The sequence below is a fragment of the Podarcis tiliguerta genome (assembly GCF_965153285.1).
Source record: "Podarcis tiliguerta genome assembly, chromosome: Z".
NCBI lineage: Eukaryota > Metazoa > Chordata > Lepidosauria > Squamata > Lacertidae > Podarcis > Podarcis tiliguerta.
In genome coordinates, this window is record NC_139553.1 from 22,650,044 (window position 1) to 22,671,175 (window position 21,132).

Here is a 21,132-nt window from a genome sequence, read left to right on the forward strand (position 1 = left end):
CACACCTCTCAACGTCGGAGCAGCGGAGGCAGAGAGGTGGTTGCGGCTGCTGTTGCGGGAGGAGCGACCGGGTCCTAGCGCCCAGCCGGGAATGCCTCTACTTGGCTTTGGGACAGCTTTTCTAACGAAATTAAAATTTAAGATAACCCGGGGCTAGTGAGTCTGATCACGAGCGCGTTTCCTCCCAAGAAGGCTGGTTGCTGGGTAGGTGGATTTGCATGGGGAAAGATGGTCCCGTAAGAAAGGAAAAGTAGCGTGACAGGCTGCTGCTCTCTGAAGTCAGAGCTTTCCAAACTTTTCAAGCTGGTGACACACTTTTTAGACATGCGTAGTTTCATGGCCCAGTAAATTCAGTTTTACTAGCAAAACAGAGGTTAAACTAACCCGTTATAAGAGCGCGGGGAGCGTTCGCGCGACTTACATACAGTGGTGCTTCAGGTTACAGACTCCACTAACCCAGAAATAGTACCTCGGGTTAAGAACTTTGCTTCAGGATGAGAACAGAAATCGTGCAGCGGCGGCGCGGCAGCAGCGGGAGGCCCCATTAGCTAAAGTGGTGCTTCAGGTTAAGAACAGTTTCAGGTTAAGAGCGGACCTCCGGAACGAATTAAGTACTTAACCCGAGGTACCACTGTATATGCACCGCCGCGTTCCTCCACGAGCGCATGATGAAGCGAAGTGTATGCATGCGCGGACCCATGGATCTTTTAATCTTTAGAATTTATATTGAGCTTTTGAACCAGTCAACGATCAAGGTGCTTCTCATACAACAGCCCCAGGAAGGTTATCCAGAGTCAGCCCCACTTTTGCAGTTCAGAAGGCAGAGAGTGAAAAAGAAATCTTGCTTAAAGCGCCCCTGGCAGGCGGGAGATTTGGAGCAGGGTCTTTCTATTCTTAGAGCAATGTGGCAGCTGCTGCAGTACGCTGGCTCAGCTTCATTAACGTGTGACCCCGAAATTCCAGATTCCCCCCCCCCATTGATGCCAAAGTTCATTGCTAATTTGTGTCGCGAACCCGTTTTATGCCGCCACTCAAACTGAATAACTGACACTCAAACCGGGGTTGCAGGTAAATGTCCCAAAAGCCAACGACGATTGATTCTAAACTGGTGCCAAAGTAGTGCACTGGTTTGGTGCTATAATTTGGTGCTGTAATGCCAAAAAATCCAACCTTGTCTACTTGACTCCAAACAGGTGCCAACGTTTTGTGCCGCAAACCCCACATTTTGAACTGCCTCCCAAACTGTGTAATTGACACTCAGACTGGGGGCCTCAGGGACACCCCCAAACCCAACCTTGTCTGACTGACTGCAAACTAATGCAAAAGTTGTGCAAATGGTTTAGCACTAAACTTTGGCATCGGATTGGAGGGGGATCTGGAATTTCGGGCTCACACATTAATGAAGCTCACCTACGCTGTAAATGACTGGGTGTGCAGCTGGGAAACACACAGCTAATCTGGCAGCCCAGCTGATGTGCCCATCTAGTTTACTATTTTGTGTGAGTTTTGAATACTTCTATATGTAAAACAAACACACAAACATTGCAAGAAGAAAATATGCACAGAAAGGAGAATGCTATGCCAGAAACAGCTTCTGTGATGGGTTTTCTACTTGCATTGCTGGTTTGGAACTAGTGTTTGTGTGTGTGTGTGTTTCATTTTGAAACCACAGGGCAACATTCAACATTGGTATGCCTCGCCTCCTGCTGGCTGAAGTGGCACAGCCTGCCCACTGTCCCCTGCCTCATTCTGCTGCATTGGTATGCCTTGTCTTTTTCTCTTCCAGTTTACATACATGAATAGTTGTATATGTTATTGGAAAGAAGTGGGTATCCTTCTCTTTAAAAGACAAAACAGGCACAGTTAAGCAGCACTTGAATGCAAGTTCATTATTGCAGGGGTAAAACTAGGCTCATTTTCGCCTGGGTCAAAGATCCAGTTTGGCACACACACACACCCCATTCATATTTACACACACACACACACACACAGAGGCTAGGAGTTTTACACACACACACACACACACAGAGGCTAGGAGTCTCAGTGGTGCCCTTCTGGAAGCTTCATGCTGTGGAAGATCACCATTGCATACCAAAGGTCCCAGGTTCAATCCTTGGCATCTCCAGCTAGGAAAGCCTCTTACCTGAAGCCCAGGAGAGCCACAGTTAGTCAGTGTAGGTGGGCAGTATTGAATAGGCCGGAATCAGGCCTTCATTGGGGGGGGGGGCATCTTTGGAACCCACTCCCTTTAAATATCAGATACAGACTTTATTTGTTCTTTCCACACCTGTTGCAGCTGTTCCTTTCTTAACAGTCCCTTCTAAATGAATATTGGAATTGGTATTGGATTTGAAATTGAATATGTGTGTGTGTGTGTAATAGTTGTTGTTGCAGTTGTTTTGCGTGCAATTCAATTATGTTTTTATTGCATTGTAAATTACTTTGTGATGGATGTTCCTTAGGAAATGATTCATAAATGAAATAAATGTTAGCCAGCCTGCTATGCTCACAGCCAGAGGGAAGGCAGCTATCTTGGCAAAGGCCACACAAAGGTTTGGAGCCAGCCTTGTATCGGTGACAAGGCAGAAGCCCCCCTGCTCTGGGCAAGGAGCTTTAGATTAATAATGTACTGTTATGTACAGTAAAGTTGAAATTAAGCACACTCAGTATGGCACCAGCCTGTATGACTGCAGCCACCGAGCAACCAAATCACGTAACTCCCAACACTTTTGCACAATGCAAGATCTCCTTTGATATCCCTGTCTGCCACAAGTAGACTGAGCAAGCTTTGTAACATCTGTCCAGCCCTATCTGTCTAGGCTGTTTTGTGCCCTCGTTATATGCTGATCTTTCAGGTGCTGAAATAAAAATACTCAGCATTTTCCTAAAAGGGGAAGAGCCTTCAGTATAACTTATCCTTACCCTGCATAGTAAATCTACCCTTCTCATTACATGCCACCCTGATATTGCACACACAAATACAACATTATCCCATCAAGAATTAGGAGCATAATGCCCGAAAAAATCATGAATGGCCAGCTACTGGGAACACACAGGACAAGATTAGTATTGTGCAATCTATGCCAATGGTGCAGATTTGACTGGTCATTATACTAAGGGCTTTTACAGTCTAAAATAATATTGGAAAAACAGGCAGGTGGTGTAGAAATGTTTTAAATATCATATTTTTCCATGTATAAGATGACCTCTATTTTTTATGAAGCCCAAATCAGTATTTTGGGTTGCCAACGTTGTTGATCACCCATGTACAAGATGACCGCCCATTAAGAAAATGCCTTATACACAAAAAAATACAGTAATTGTGGGAAAGCCTTTTAATTTAGTATCAGTAGAATCACAAGCACTTGCTTGATACCAGTGTGTTTTATAGAGTTTCCGTCAAGCTAGGACGGGAGAAGATTCAAGGGCCCACTTAGCCATGAGCCTTCAGCCCATCAGTATCAGCCTAACCCATCTCACAGGGTTGCTGTATGTTGATAGAACACCATATTTGTTGCCTTACGCCAGGATATAAATGAAGGAAACTACATTGCAAAAACTGTGTTCCAAATTAAAATAGGCTAAAGTAGTTTTATACAGCAACAGTTGTTGTTGGCATCAATCTCAACAGTGGAGTGTGCTCTCGGGGTGAAGTCAAACCACGGTGTTAGCACCTAAGTGACCTCTCCAGGGCAGTGACCAAGCCTGGGCAGTGTGTGGAGGTCCTGGGCTTCCCAGATGACAAGACCACCCTCTCGGTCTCACTGATGTAGTCCAAAGAAAAGCAGGGGAATATGTTTGGCACCAGCTTTGTTGGAGGAGTTGCTGGAAGGAAGTGTACAAGGCGCCATCCAACCACCTTAGGGACGGGTTTGTGTAGGGTTTACTGCTTAGCCTTTTCTTCTCCCAAAATGTCCTGCAAGGCAGCGGGTATTGATTTTTCCTTGGAGTGCACTCCTGAAGCCTTTTCACAAATGAGTATAGCCGTATGGCAGTGGAGGTTTAGGATTAGAGTTTTCCTTCTCCTAGATGGGCTACCTTCCCAGGCTGATGAGCCCCATCTGCCCCTCACTTCCACCTGCAGCAGATGTAGAAACCGCCTTCTTGACTGTTGGACTCACTACTGGGTCTGTTCAATCTGCTGGAGACTGTCTTTGCCTGCAGGGGTAGTCCCTAACTCTCTGAGGGTTTGAGACCCATTGGCTACCCTCACCTGGCTTAGCTGGCCAGCTGAAATTATTTCCTATGGTATGGCCACTGTAGCATGCTGACAGCTTCAAGGAGCCAGAGATGAGAGCTGAGTGCAGGGTGGGGATCAAAGGTGGACACATCCAGTGTCTACCCCTCCTATACCTACTACATCCCATAGCAGCAAATTTGTATTAGTTGTGCTCCATATAGATGGCCAGGAAAGTTTGACTGTTAGGCTAATTTGGCCTTTGGTCTGACTTGACTAAGCACAGCCATTTTTAGGTCTTCAATGACAAGGTAAAAGCAAGCATTCAGAAAAGATTGAGATGAGGAGGAGGAGGAAGCAGCAACAGCAGCATTTGGATTTGATATCCCGCTTTATCACTACCTGAAGGAGTCTCAAAGCAGCTAACAATCTCCTTTCCCTTCCTCCCCCACAACAAACACTGTGAGGTGAGTGAGGCTGAGAGGCTTCAGAGAAGTGTGACTAGTCCAAGGTCGCCCAGCAGCTGTATGTGGAGGAGCGGGGACACAAACCCGGTTCACCAGAGTCACCAACTATTTTCAAGGGCCTCTATATCCTCCAAGCACTAGTCTGGAGGCCAGAACAATCCCAACACCTCACCTTGTGGCTGGTCAGACTTGATAGTGCTGGTTGACAACCTGAAAAATAAGGTTATCACTTGTATGGCTCAATGAATTATCTCAATATCATGGATGGAAAGACTGAAGCATCTTATTCAAGAGGTAGATTAGGGCATAACCTGAAGGCACATGAAGCTACCGCTCAAGGAGATCCAGGTCTGGTCAATACTTGAATGGGAGGCTGCCTTGTTGTTGTTGAAATGTACAAAAATAAACAGTCTGACCACCAGGGGGCAGCTAAAGTTGCTTCAGGGCTATGTTAAGACTGCAAGTTGACTTTCCCCTTAGTGCATATTAAGTATACATGGATGCAGCACTTGTGAACACAGCCTGTTTACGGACTGTTGTCTGGTTGGATCCTATAAAGAAACCAAAGCAACAGAAAAGCTCTCATTGCAAAAAAATGGTTCACCAGTAAATTACTTCCCAAAGCAATTCACAGTGGAAATACCTAGGATCCATATGTTGGCTAAAGGAGACATAGGGCAATGCAGGAAGTCACAGACACAAAGCTTAATTAGTTTTTTTATTTTAAAAACTTCAAGGCATGAGATCATCCTATTTAAAAAGTGGCTGTTAATTCGTAAACTGAATAGAAGTATTGAGGACTTAATTAAAATGCATACAGTTTAACAAGTTTAATGAGTTACGAGTAATTATAAACAAAAAATTCACAAAGTTACAGAATGCGAACATATTTTAATGCCATGTTGTTTACTAAAATGGTAAAATTATTTACACCATGTATCAACTGACCCCCTCCCCTTATTGCTCAATGCTAGTGTTTACAAGTGGAAGTGATCAGTCATTTTCAGGACACTAAAATGCAATATTCACAGTTGAGCATGTAGACTTTTGAATCTTAAATCAGGACAAGAAAATGGATTTTTGAATTTATCAGTGTTAGTCATATTCAGGAACAGACCCACTGAAATCAATGGTTTTTCAATGGGTCGGTTTCAAGTGTGACTTAACATAGGATATCTATAATACATTCCACAGTTTGGGGTGGGGCAGAGCCTCCCAGTTCTGCAATACTGATGCAAAATGAACAACCAGTATACATATTATATACAAAATAAGGTGGTACACTTCTGGACTGTACCAGAAGTCTGCAGGTGTGCAGTATCCAATATATGAATGCTCTCCCAAATTAAAAGAACCGGTACATGTTGTAAAATAGTGCATCAAGGAGAAAGTTTAGTGTGTCCCACCCCCTGTGGTTCTAGTTTAGTACATGCAGAAAGCTTTGTTACTTATAATTTGGAACAGCGTTCATATGTAGGACACTCATCACCTATGGAATTCTACCACCTCTCCTATACCATACAAAATGGCTTTAAACCTTGTAGGGAACAACAGCATAAAATCAGTGACAGTGTTTAGCTTGGGTTTTCCAGTTTGCCAATGAAATTCCATAGCTTTATGTATACAGCTCTGTACATCTGAAATGTTCAAGGCACTTCCTCTTCCACTACTTGGGCATGTTACTACAGATCAGAGATGGGTAAACCTGCAGCCTTCCATATGTTACTGGGACCACAGCTCCCATCATTGGCCATGCTGGCTGGGACTAACAGGTGTTGGGAGTCCAACTTCTGAAGGCCTACAAGTTTCCCATCTCTGCTGTAGATCTACTTGACTGTTACAGGTTATGAAAAAGAAAAGAGGAGCTTCTGTCGTGGGGATGGCCCAACTGCACAAAAAAATCAGCTAAAGAGGCAGCATGGAAGGAGCAACCAATTCAAGATGTAAAGCACTCGAAACAGCACTAGGGAATGCTGAGAACACAGTAGGGAATGTGAAAACCAAGGAGATGCTCCCCAGAATCATCTGTAAAGCCACTAAGTATACTGGGATGCACCTCTCAGGTGGTGCTTACATTAACTCAGAATAGCAGAACAGCTTGAGCAGAACTTGGGTTTTTACAGAATTAGACTCCAGGGGTGGTATTCTGTCCTCACAATCCTACTCAAAGTAGACCCACTGAAATTAATGAACCCATTAGTCATATCCCTTAATTTCACTGGGTCTACTCTGAGTACGGCTGGAGTTGAATACTACCCCAAATATAATTTACTTTCAGGCTGAAGGCTACGTGGTTCTATCTTACAAACATTTGGATATTAAGAAAAAGATGACCAGATCATGAGCCAAGTAAAGTCTTCCACATTCATGGGTATTGAATTCAATGTTCTCAAGTGCTGGAAGGGAGAGGTGGACAGTAATAAGGATGGGGGTGGGAAAATCAGCCACGGGCTGCATCTTGGCTCCCCTTGTGGAACCCTCAATCCTAGAGCAATCTGAAGGTGAAGAGGAAGTAAGGTTTGGGACAATCTTTGTAGCTTTACACAAAGCTGCAGCTTACTGAAAACTGAAAAGGCTGACATCCCCATTCCTCATTGTTGGGTGTAGTGAAGGGTTGACCTTCTGTGCCTCGAGACACTCATAACATTTCATTGCTGTTGAATCAGTATGAGGACAAGAGGAAAGGGGGAGGCTCACACTGTATACACATGCCTCAAATACTACCCCAAATAGGATGAATTGGGTAGTAAAAATGCAATACTTACATTATTTGAATCAACAAAATTCTGCATGCTACTATTAGTATTAGTATTAGTACTATTAGCAACACTGTTGGGCCACATTTTTTTCATTAGAAATTGAATTAACAAACATTTGGCTCTTGTACACCTAACAGGTAACACATATGGACCCTTTGTCAGACAAACTTTGGAATTCAACTGAGCTTTTAAACTAACTGAGACTTGGAAGATTTGTAACCTAATCCTACAAAAGAGGAAAAGAAAGGTTAACTGGAAACAAGTCACACTAGTGTCTATGTAATTAGCTTCTACATAATATGATCAGAATGGGAAGGTGGAGGTGTTTTTGTACAAGTCTTAATTTAAGACATACTACCAAAATGAAAAAGTTCCAAGCCTGGCACAGTGTTATGATTATTTGAAGCAAGAATGGGGTGGGGTGAGAATCCCACTGTAACCACTGAGCAAAGAAATAACATGAATCTAAAAAGACACATGGAAAGCATTCAGAATTCATTACAAAGAGTGTCAAACACACACTCAAATCTTCTCGGTGCTAAGAAACTATCCAAAGAAAAACTCACAGGGGGAGGGGAATAATAGTAAGATTTGTGGGGTTTGGGCTATTCTGTGATATTCAAATGTGACAGTTAATGCACTGTAGCATAAGAAGCTTCAGTTACATCAAGCAAGAAACAATATTTAGAGTTACTCTTTTTGGCAATACTGTACAAAACTCTCAACACCCTTTATAATGAATGGAAAAACACTACACTGCATTTCACACTGTGCCACATTATTTGGCTATTCAAATATTCATTCTGCTTTCCAATACTCCTCTGTTCAATACCATGAACATTTTAACAGAATGTGAAATACCTACACTGAGTAATAAAAAGGTCTAAGTAGCAAGCAGCACCTCAAAAGTTCTATTTAACTGATATTCCATTTTTAATACTCAGTGTTCCATTTTAAAATCCAGCTGGATAGCTCTTGCCATCAGGAATTTCCTCCCGGAGCCAGAAGCCTGGGCATCACTAAATACTTCAAGGTTCAAGTTATACCACATACCTTAGAATCCCTTGCTTTTGCAGCTGTGCAGTGTAAAGCATACGAAGGAGCACCCTGTTCAAGTCCATGATATTAAGGATTCCACAGGCACTCTGGTGCATGCATAGAGCTCCAAGTAAGCAATGGCTCCAACATTCTACTGAATGGGCAACCCTAAACATGCAAGTGGTATGTGCATACATAGATGCATGCAAGTTCTTGATGAAACAGGAGCTCTGGTCTGCACAAGAAGGTGCAATGCAAGGCTCATGGTGGTGGTCTTGCTTTCTTCACCACCGCTGTTACAGCAGAGCCACAAGCAAGCAACATAAAATTGCAGGCACCTTCCGACCCCATTTTAGTCACAATTATAGCAACATAACTGGGGTAAAACTGGAATATGTAGTGTGAAAATACATGTAAACCAAACATTCCAGAGTCAAATCTAACATATTCATCAAAGAAATATTTCTGATGAATTTTTGGCTTCCCAATTCTTGAATCCTACCCTGCACTCATTAGAGGCTTTTCAGGTATAAGTGGCCCTTTGTGTTCAATATTATTCAGTCCACTGGACAGAGAGATACTGAGAGATATTCATAGAATCATAGACAAGCTGAGTGCATGTCTTGTATATATAATTATTCAAAGAGTAAGTTATTGAAATAGAGGAACCTGGTGGCTTCCAGATCTGCCATGCTATTTCAGTAGTACAGCTTACCCAGATTCTTCTAACTTTTTTAGAGGGATAGTCTTCATAGAAGGATGAATCATGTTATGTTGAACAAAATAATATTATAAGAGAGTACCCAAGTACATCTCTGCCAAAAAATTATTTTCTTTACTGTATTTCAGTTCTGCCACAGTCCTTAAAACATAATGTAGATTCCAATCCTACTCACTACAATGTCTACTCAAAGATAAGTCCCATTGAATCCAATGAGGTTTCAATGGTAAGTGGAGCTAGGATTGCAACTTTAGAGTAGACCTAACTCAGGGCGATTTTTGATGTTCTCTCCATGAAAGCAGACACTCACCCCAGTGCCATATCATAAAATGCATTTGAAAGTTTCCCCAGTTTCAATCAATGGAAGCTAAGAAGCATGCTGTGGAAGAATTTCAAGCCAATAATCCCATTGGGTTTGTGACTCCTTGGAGATATACAGGTGTTGCAATAATACCTTTATAAATGTGATACATTTTCACATTCATTTACTAACAAAGTGCACCTGAGCGGGACTTTTGGTAGTATGCACAAACCCATTATTGGCTTCATAGTATGGCACACTAATGGGTCATACAATCAGAAGAATGCTTACAGACATAATTCATAATAAATCTATGTAGAACATAAATGTAAAACAATAGGAATTATATTACATTTTGTAAACCTTCATGTAGTATCACACTTAACATTATACAACGAGGCAATATTTATAGACCCGTTGTCTATATTGCAAATGAACCCTCACCCTGCTTCCACAATGTAAAATGAGCAGCTTTGCAAGTGCAGGACAAAACCAGTTCTGCTGTTCATTGCAAGTCTTATACAACTGGATTATCAAAACTGTATTAATAGTTACTGAAAGCTAACCTTGGTTGTTTCGGTCAAGAATTTAAGGTAGTGTGAAAATGATGTACTGCGTCAGAAGGATGTATGTTTGGAAAACAGATGGATTTCAAAATTCATAAGGCAGCATGCTCAAAAAAGGCTACAAGCAGCACTGATTCTATATCAATAGTGGCTATTATATCTGTAGTGACAACTCTGCATCATTAAAGAAGTTTAAAATAAGAATTCAGGGTACACACAGAAGCCTCATTATTTAACATTAAAAATGTGCAAATTGTTTTCTTCTTAAAACAAAAGAAAGTAACATAGCAACGAAGCTACTCTACTAAAGAACACCTTTGTGTTTAAAAATCACAGAAAAGTAGACCATCTTCTCTCCAACATCCCCTACAAGGCACTACAGGTAGGAAACGACAGATAACATGAAAGGTAATACTGCTCCTCAGTCAGGTCGAAATATGGGATATTTTGGTAAGAATTCTATTAGTATTACCTATAGAAGGGGAAAAAACACAAACATATATTAACCAATACATTCAGCTCATTAGCATACAGAATATTAGGTAAGCTACAAGTAATTAAATATGTTGGGTAAAATCATGGACAGTACTTTATACCAAATCAATCACTGGCCCATTTAATTCAACTCTTCTATACTGACTGTGCTAAGGCTGTTGGGTGCTAAGGCCCACGATGAAGTGTACCCAATTGACAATACAGTGGTACCTCGGGTTACATAGTGCTTCAGGTTAAGAACTTTGCTTCAGGATGAGAACAGAAATCATGCTCGGGCAGTGCGGCGGCAGCAGGAGGCCCCATTAGCTAAAGTGGTGCTTCAGGTTAAGAACAGTTTCAGGTTAAGAACGGACCTCCGGAACGACTTAAGTACTTAACCTGAGGTACTACTGTATTTCAGACCTTGCTCCCCCTAGTGGATCCTGAAGGTGCTTTTTCACCGAATCTAACGGCAGTTTTCACCTTCTGAGTTACAGCTGCTTTCCTGTTGTTTATTCCTCAAGTGGCACCCACCAACAAAGGGCAGAGTTATCAGCAGTTTTGTTGCCTTATACAGCACTTGAATGATCAGTGCAATGTGGGAAATGAAGCTTCTGCGACAATGTGTCAAGTCCGTAAAAAGGGAAGCTTGAATCTTCCCTGTTCACAAACGTGGCAGCCACTGTGGCCCCGTGCACAACCTCCTCTCCTCCCACTGCTCATGCATGTCACCAGTGAGCAAGTACAGGGCTGGTTACAACAGGTGACTCTGCCAACCTGAAACCTTTCCTGAACAAGTTACGCCCCTAAACACATGCAGAGGTCCTAACTAATCCAGGAGGAGGTGAATAATTCAGCACTAAAGGCTATGGGAATCTGAGCTAAAGGTCTGCACATATATGCATGTAACTGAAAATTCCCTGAGTGCCACAGCACTCTCAGTCTCAAATGTTCAGAAATTCCAGTACGGTTCTGTAAAATTCAAAAGATATAGACCTTGTAATGGAAGGTACATGGCTAATACCTTGTTGCTACAACCAGCTTGCTTAAGAGCCACAGCTGAAATCTGTTATTTTAAAAAGGTCTGATGGGCCAATCTGCATCACCTCAGGACCTAAGATGACCACATTTACTTAAATATATATATATGACCCTGAATGGCTAAGGATGGGAGGTGGGGATGACAACGGCGACAAAGATAAATGTAGATTCATGATATCCACAGGACGAACAGACAACTTCAGAAGAAAATCAATCTGCACCATTAGCAGCATGAGGACCCAGTGCCAAAAATGTGGAAGTCCAATACAGCATGTAACAGATGAAACCAACATATATGGAATGAACAGAAAGGAAAGGGGACGGAGGGGGGGGGGAGAGAGGAGAGGAGAGGAGAGGAGAGGAGAGGGACAGCTCTTTCCCACCTATCTAATTTGCACCACATGAGTAACTGGAGGCAAGGAACTGGACTGAAACTACGGCTTGGAAGCACAATACAGTGGTAACTTGGGTTACAGACGTTTCAGGTTACAGATTCCGCTAACCCAGAAGTAGTACCTCGGCTTAAGAACTTTACCTCAGGATGAGAACAGAAATCGCACGGCGGCTGTAGTGGCAGGCCCCATTAGCTAAAGTGGTACCTCAGGTTAAGAACAGTTTCAGGTTAAGAACGGACCTCCAGAATGAATTAAGTTCTTAACCCAAGGTACCACTGTTTCATATTAACCATTCTTCCCAATGCTACCAACTTTCTCCAAATGTTGAAATAAGGCAGACTTTTTAGAAAAGAGAGTGCCCCAGTGAATTACACAGACGGATACATAACCAATCCTATCCAGGTTTACTTAGAAGGATTTCCTACAGATTTCAGTGGGGCTTATTCCCAAATTAGTGTGCACAGAACAGAAGAGCCAAGAGTGTTTTGTTCAAAGTACGAGCAATTAATTGACAAATCAGTCAGAAAAATAGGGAAACACCTTTGTAACCAACAATCTGTTAAAAGAGAAGTATAAAGTACTTACATACTCCATCATATTGCTAGTTTCGCATTTCCTTTTACTCAACTTCCAGTGCAAACCAAGCTAGGAAAGTAATATAATGTTTAGCATTACCTTAATGGGAGCATAATATTTTGCATAATGTAACATGACTATCTGTGTGTATAGTTATTTTATCTGTCCATTTGGGGTATTAGCATTTGTAAGGCTACAACTGGGGCACATAAGCAATACAGAAGCATCTTTAATCCAGCAATGTGTCTTTGTTAATTGCATACTACTTGCTTATAATAAATGTATTCACACTAAAAGTGAAAAAACCCTGAAACACTCCACCATGATTAAAGCAGCCACTTCCCTTCTTACCTTATGATATAGTCTGTTATTTTCCCATTCTAACAACTTCTCAATTGATCTTCTAGTCTAGGAAAGATGACCAAAATAGCGTTAGAATATGGATTCAATCAGTTTCCTTAAATATGGCCCATAAAACTGGCCCATGTGTCTGTTGCAATTGACAAGGACTTCTGCAAAGGATCTCTCATCTCTTTGGCTCTACACAAATAAGATAGGATGAAGGAGAACACAACAGAATGAAAGACATACAGTCTTCTCCAGTTTCGATATAGTCCGCATTGAGCACTGTTTGCTGTGAAGAACAAGAGGGGAGAGAGTTGTTGTGCTCAGACCCTGTTTGTGGGCTTCCTAAAGGCATCTGATGAGTCACTATGGGAAAGACTAGATTGGCCTTTGGTCTCATCCAGCAAGGCCATTCTTATATATTTTGTTCTGTGAACCATCCTGAGACTTCAGGGTATAGGAAGGTATATAAATTCAAGCAAGCAAGCAAGCAAGCAATAAAAATTAATATAAAATGAAATAAATGACCAGACTGCTTGCAGTATTTACAGAAGTTGCACAGGGGTCATTAGTGTCTAGCCCCAAAGTAAAAAGTATATCTGGACTGTTCCAATTCAAGATAGATGACAGTGGGGAAACTATATTATTGAATGTTCACTATATACTTGTTCCTAGTCATATTGCTAGGGAACAAGAGCAGAAGAGTGCTATTGCACTCATATCTTGCTTGTGGGCTTTCCACAGGCATATGGCTAGCCACTGTGAGAGCAGAATGCTGGACCAGATCCACCCTGGGCCTGATCCAGAAGGGGTCTGATGTTCTTAGGCTGTGCAGGAAGGACTATGAAACAAGAGAGCAGCTTTTTAACCAAGCCTTCTCCAGAAAATTTTCTATATACAGGGACTAGTTTTTTGCTGGAGGGAGCATTCACTCATGCCACCTCTAACTGCAGGCTGAAGTAGTACAGCCGAGAAACATATTATGAGTCCTAAGTTTATATCAGTGCTGGGGAACCTGTAGTCCTCCAGATGTTGCTAACTCCAACTCCTATCACTGCATGATCATTGTCCATGCAGGATGGGGCTGAGGAGAGATGAAGTCCACCAACATCTGGAGAGTCACAGGTTTCCCACCCATGGCTTATGCCATATTATGTAAAGTATTTCTATCCTAATCTTTCAGTCTGAAGACATGATACACAAGAGGAAAGGGAGGAGGAGGGGAAAAGGAAGGTGAGGCACCAGTTCTTAAAGTTACAGTTCTTATAAAGACCAGCTGTGATGGAAACAGTACAGATAGCCTGAGAGAAGGGCTCCCACCAAGTGATAGTTCATGGGAGGGCCAAAGGCCTGTTAGCAGGGGCTACAGAATAGCCTGGTGGAGTAACTGGAAATGAGAAGGGGTTAATTTCCTTCATGAGTGTAAATCATTCCATGAATGAGCTAATAACAGGTACAAGGTCAGACAAGTCAGTGTTCTGACTATATCTGTGATATGTCATGGCAGCTCCGTGTGTCAACCTGTAGGTCTGCAGTTTGTCTGTCTGTCTGTTGGTTAGTATGTTGATGTTACCTGTCCACTGTTACATCTTTACATGTTATAAGTTATTTAAAGTTATTTAAAGCAACCAAGATACTGTACTTTGTAGTTGTATGCATCTGTATATATCTATCTGCAAAAACCTACAAGCTGTATATATCTACGTCCATAACTGTTTTACTGGGCCTTATCTTCTGCAACAGTAAACTATCTGAACCTTTCTCAGCTTACATGTGGTTACTGGTACTGGAAGCAACTTCCACTGCGTGGGTATCTCACCTGAGATTCCCATCATAGCCCTGCTTCTTTTCTCCCCCTCTGCTCTATGACCTGATGGAATAGTCCTATGGGATTCAGTTGCGACACTATTGGAGTTTTGGCACAAGTGCACAGGGTGATCTTGGTGGCAAATGGTTTGAAATGAATTAACACTCAAGCAAGAATATACCAACCAGATTTAATACTGGGCCTGCTGAAATAGCTATGACCTTCATTTCTCTAACCTAAAGTGAGTAGAGGTTCCTAGAGATCTGCCTAAAACAGGCATAATTCTGTACCTTCCTTATTTTCCAAACCTGTGCTGTCTTCTGCTCTCTATCAAAATGAATGCATTATGAGCAATTAGCTAAGGTTTGGGTGACAAGAGCTTTGAAAGCCTCAAGAAGGCAAAACTAAGGCACTTAGGGTTTATTGAAAGGACACCGAACAAATTCAGGCATCTAGAAGTATTGATTGCATTTCTACAGAAATAACTTAATAGGCAAGTAAAGAATTTAAGGCCATGAGTCACACAGGACTGTTTACAAAACAAAATAATGTATGAATCAATTAATTAAAAGAATAAATTCTGCATATCATGGTGTTGTAATTAATTTTAATCATTTGGATACAAATCAGAGTAACAGAGTTCTTGTTGTTTGAAAAAATAATGAGAAAAATGCTGACAGAAAAGGACAGATGTTCTAGGGTCAGTACAAGAAAGATGTGAATTATTTTGATATATATTCAACTGTGCAACTAGCGATCTAAACGCAATAAAGAAATTAAGAGCTCAAGCTACTCCAGGTGACACTAGTAGCCTAATATGTGTACTTACTCTTTTGTTCAGACAGACAGCAGGCCACAGACTGCAGCCAAGTGTGCAGCAGCAGCACAAACAGCCACAGAGAAGCCATTTTACACTGATAGGGAGATTCTTCTTTAAACATACATTTACACGACTGATACTTGTCTTGAATTCTTCCGGAGCAACCTGGAAAAACAAGAGATAAACCTACACTGGGAACCATGTATATAGAGAGAAAGTAGAAAAAGAAAATATAATTCTGGGATTTATTTATTTCATAAAATTTATATGCTGCTTGATTGTAAAAAAAAAAATTGTAAAGGCTGTCAGGAATTAGAACTCTACTGCCAGTTTGTGTGTGAGAAAATGCAGTAATCGCTAAGGATGACATTTTTGTTTTAGTTATTCTACAGACACTTTTGGTATTCTTACTTGTGTTTCTTGCCTGCATAAATAGATTTAAATATTTCAACTTCATACTAAATCAGTTATTCTTATTATCATCATCATAATCAATGTTAAACACAGTAAAAAGTGAGCTCTCTCTCTCTCCCCCCGCCCCTCTGCAAATCCAGTTTTAGCAGGCTACGGTAAGCCCCACAGTCCTGAGGATAATGTTGTGAATTATGGAATCCTTTTCAAACATCCTCTCACACAAAGGTCGCAAGGTACGGAAACGTAATGGTCCTCAAGGAGCAAGTGACCACAATAGTGGTCCTCAGTAAAACAGTGTTTTAGGAAATTAGAAATTTTCTGGAGGAAAAACAACCCAAACACCCAGACAGCATTCTAAGAGATTCCTTTTTGGCCCAGTACACCATAAAGGGGAATAAAGGTGAAGGGAAGGGTCATAATATTTTACAACAGGATACAAGAGAGGAAAGGAGCAATAACCAGCAGGCTCCCTTTCCCTTCTTTGGCCATCATAATCACAGCCCAATCAATCACGCCTTGTGCCAAATTACAATACGAAGGGAATGTTTTATGACTTACACTTCCTTGCACTGGACACCAATTTCCCCACAGAAGCCCTTGTTGTTTTAAGATCAGGACAGGAAACTGGACTTTCCCTCTAAAGGATTATTGATTGATCCAGGTGACAGGGAAGTGGCAGATTTAAAGCCATATATCACAAACCAATATTTTCATCCATCAGCTAAGAACTGAAAGCTAGGACTGAGACTTCTTGCCTGAACATGCAATTCTGTTGCATGTTGAGAAGATTGCCAACATATCCATTAAAAGAATTAAGTGAACAAAAAAAAGGGACAAGGGTTGAGGGAGAACTCAAAGATTTACCAAGGGAAAAGAATGATTGTAAAGTTGAAGAGGAGGGAAATAAAATTTATTGTTAGGGCCTATATTTTGAGACCTATCCCCATTCTTCATCTTGTCTTTTTAAAGCTCACCGTAGGCTTCCTACTTACAAACTTCCTTTTGTACAAATTAAAACACAATCTCAATCCAGTTATCTCAATTAAAAAAATAATTACACAAAATATGTTCGCATTCTTTATTTATGAAGATACTTTGTATTATTAACACATATGATCAATAATATAAGAATTCAAATATTAAAAAACAATCCAGCAATCTAAAATGTGGAGTTTAAACGTAATTGTTCTGTTGCATCTTAATCCTACAAATATCCTTTTTAGAATATAAAGGTAAAGGTACAGGATTAAATATACTGTATAAGGAACAAAACACACTCAGCAGAATATCTTCACAATACTTGCTATAACTCAGCAATATCTTACTATTGCTAAAATTAGTATGTATTGGCATTGTTATAATCCAGAATTCCATGATATTAAAAGTGTTCCATGGTAATTGCTACTGACTTTAACTTAAGTATTTTAAATTATGCCCGTGTTGAAAATGAAATGGATGGTAGTTACAGAACCAAAGATAATATGTGTTCCAGATAGCATCTTCATTTATAATTTGTTAGTGCTTAAAATGTACAAGGCACTTTACATTTAAAAGTGTACGGGTCCCTATTGCACAAGGTATTAGTTGTGTGCCCGGATATTAGAAAGTTGAAGCAAGATTTGTGGGAATTATAGATGCAAGAGAGAAGCAATAAAACAAAATGAGGATTCTGGGACGAGCTAAATGAACCTTGAATCCAATCAGATGAAGTGACTAAGATGTCAACAAACCTACACCTGGTACTCTGTCCACAACACATTAACTTGAATGTAAATTCCATGAAAATCAGTGGCTGGATCTCAAAATATAGGAATACAGGTCAGGATCACCAGATCTTTCAGTTCTTTCAACATTTAAGACATTCAGCCGACTGAAAGAAAAGCATTTTTGCAATTTACACGGGGTACATGTGCTGACTTACCTTCCCTGTCAGAACAGAGGGAAATTCGGTGTCAAACTTGTTGGTCAAGCCAAACCTTAAAAAAACAAAAGAGAAAAAGTATTTCCACCTAACTTGTTTCTAACGCCATAAGTTATATATCGCTGCTACTTCCCACATCAGCTTTCAAGTGTTCATAATACATTTTAAAGTACTACTGAAAACGTGCAGAGAACATAGCTCCTTTTATTAACACTTAATTTAAAAACCACATCCAAAGGCATGCACCTTCCTCCCACTTTCATGGTTATAGACTATTAGGGCAATTGATGTTTCTATTTGTATTAAGTAGTGACTATAAAGTTTATCCGTTTCTTGCTTATGCCCACAGCCTGATGAACTGTAAAGAGTACTTTGCTGAGATTGTTGCAGAACCTGAAAACTAAAGGAGGAATTCAACATAGCTCTTGACAATTGTTTCAGACAGAATGACCCCCCCCTCTCTCCCCATATCCTATTCCAGAGTTTCTCGTGACCCTCATAGAGGTAATTGGGGGGGGGGCATGTGGGGGGAGAGGGTTAAAGCTGTGCAGTCCTTTATTGGGATTCTGCTAGTGAGACTCATCAGCTGAATATGACTCTAGGAATTAGGGGCATAATCCTTTCAACAAAACTGATGCAAAAATTATTGCACTTTGAACACACACACACACCCCACTTTACTGTTGAGCTCCCTTTGGATGACAAAATGACGCAACATCTTAACAGTAATCCCAGTGGGTCCCTCACAGGATGGAATCACAGCAGTGTCATTTTGGCATTGCTACCTGCCTTGCATACACCAGGGCTAGGCGATGTCTGGTTTCCAACATCAGGTTAGATATCACCAGCTAAACTTCACAATAAAACAATGTATCACAATGTCTGAAATAAAGATGAAACTATGTGGCAAAGAGATAACCTCCTTCTTTAAAAAAACAATCAACCTTTATTTTTAATATGGAGGGAAGCTATTTATGGGGCACCAAAAACGTAAACTCCAGGAAATGGAAATGAAAACACTTCTCTCCTTCTTTTTCACCAGTGGGTGTGGGCCAGAGGGAACAAAAAGGAAGGTGAAGAAGCACATAAGGAAGCATAGGGGGGGAATATTAGGGAGAGTATGATGGTAAGGAGGAGAAAATGGGGAACGTAGAGGGGAAGACACATACATGTGTTTACACACAGAAGCGGAGAAGAGAGGAAAGGGACAAAGACATAAGGGATACACAGGCACACATTCATGAAAAGATTTTGGTTCTTCTCAAGCCACCATGGCTTGGCCCCCATTGCAGGAAAACTTTGCAGGAAAAAAACCAGCAACCTTTCATAAAGTGGCACTGTGCACAAGGCCGATATTTGGCGCCCCCAGATGGATTTTCTCAATTTTGCACCGCCTCAGATTTTTGAATGCATGAAATTAACTATGTAAAAACGAGAACAGAAATAATGGACTGCAAACAGTGTTAAGTACCCCAAGGAAGAAAAAACTCTGTAAGAAAAGCAGGTCCTACATGCAATGTATCATATGATAAATGACGCTCTGCTCCTTGAAAACACATGGAGACTGATAAACTAAAATGAGCACCCTACATCAATATAGGTCAGGCTGTAACTAGGGCTGGATGATGTCTGGTTTTAAAAATAGTCGTCTATCACCAGCAAAACATCACGATATACCAATATAACACAATGTCTGAAATAAGGATGGAATTATGAAGAGGTGAATGGGGTAATGTCCTGGCATCGGCTACTACTTAGGGGTCTGAAACTTAATTCCCCCCATGCTTTTAACATATTGTTGCCACTGTTATTTTAAAATACAAATAATTTTTAAATTAGGACACTTTCTCTAAAATTAAAGTTGTAGAAGTAATTAGTAGCATGGATATGAAAGGAAAGATGGGAGGAGGTTCCCTTACAGACACAAGGGAGACACACACACAGAGAGAGAAGCTGAGAAGGCACGAGAGAAGATTCAACAGAGCAATGTTTATTATTATTATTATTATTAACTCATAAGTAAATAGTCGCCGTTTATTTTTCTATGGAACAAGTGGTGACTTCCAAGCCAATCCCAGCTGAGACCAGCAGCAGTTCAAAGGCAGCACTGGACAGCTCAGCTCTTGAGAAACGAGGCAAAAAAGACTTTCAAGTTTAAGGAGCTGCAGAGCAATGGAGAGTGAAGGAAACCCTCTCTATTTACTCCAACACAGAGAAACATCGGAACCACGGCATAAGGTTTTCTCGGCTTTGTTTTCCTGCCTTTGTTCTGTTGTTCCGCCTGCACTGCTCTGGCAAGGAAGGGTTCTGGCATGGTCCTAGAGCCCTTCCCTCCTTCCCAAAGATGGGCAAGCACTTACTATCCTTCGGGGGAGGGGGTAGTGCCAGGGGTCTGGAAGCCAGACAAAATGGAGGCAGTTTGTAATCTTTCACAAAATGGAGCCTTTGGAATGCTAATATCTGGTGCCCCCAAGTGGATCTTCTCAAGGAAAATGGTTGCAGCTAGGGCTGGACAATGTCTGGTTTTCAACATCGTGATATGTCACCAGCTAAACATCGTGATATTACCAAACACAATGTCTGAAATGAGGATGGAACTATGGGGCTATGTCCCGGCAACTGCTATTCCTTAAGGTTCTGAAACATAAATATCTACTTACCTTTAACATATTGTTACAATATTCTGTAGAACACATAATTTTAAAATTATTACACTTTCTCTAAAATTAAAGCTGTAGAAGTAATACATGGCATAGATATGAAATGAAAGGTGAGAGAAGGTTCCCTAACAGACACAGAAATAGGAACACAAGAGAGTGGAAGAAAGATTAAATAACAGAACAAGGTTTATTATTCTTATTATTTATTCATATGTAAAATAACCCCAGTCTATTTTTCCATAGGACAAGACATTGCTTCCAAGCGAGCCCCAGATGAGTGTGATAGCATGCATCATTTCAGAGATGAGGCAGAAAGCACTTTCAAGTGTCAGGAGCTGCAGAACAGTCTAAATTGATAAATGGAGAACAAAGGAAACCCTCCTTTGCTCTCATTCCCACCCACAGAGACACCTGAACAAAGTTGTGATCCCATAAGGTTTTCCGGGTTTAGGGAGAGTGGTGCTAGAGGGCATCCCAGAGCCTTTATCTCAATTTCCCAAAGGTGGATAAGATAATGGACTATAGACAATCTATTGAAAGATACAACTGGAAAGATATAACTGTGGAGGAAAACCTTGGGCACAGCTCTGGCTCAGGGAAGGAAGATCCAGGGCTACTGCGGGGTCCTAGAGCCCTTCCCTTCTTCCAAA

The 21,132-nt window shown here is 41.1% G+C and overlaps 1 protein-coding gene and 1 pseudogene across 2 annotated transcripts in view; one reads left to right on the plus strand and one right to left on the minus strand.

Moving 5' to 3' along the window:
* The window catches only part of LOC310669944 (craniofacial development protein 2-like), a gene marked incomplete at its 3' end in the record, with an annotated part of 710,849 nt that overhangs the window by 66,415 nt on the left and 623,302 nt on the right, over positions 1-21,132 (plus strand). The gene's annotated exons all lie outside the window — the stretch shown is intronic.
* LOC310669623 (cysteine-rich hydrophobic domain-containing protein 2-like) overlaps positions 5,344-21,132 on the minus strand; it is a 35,987-nt pseudogene continuing 20,198 nt past the window's right edge. Inside the window, exons 2-7 of the transcript XR_014515517.1 lie at positions 17,823-17,877; positions 15,497-15,652; positions 12,867-12,923; positions 12,525-12,584; positions 7,283-10,501; positions 5,344-7,234 (exon numbers count right to left, since the gene is read on the minus strand). The product of XR_014515517.1 is annotated as a cysteine-rich hydrophobic domain-containing protein 2-like (transcript). The remainder of the gene's footprint in view (positions 7,235-7,282; positions 10,502-12,524; positions 12,585-12,866; positions 12,924-15,496; positions 15,653-17,822; positions 17,878-21,132) is intronic.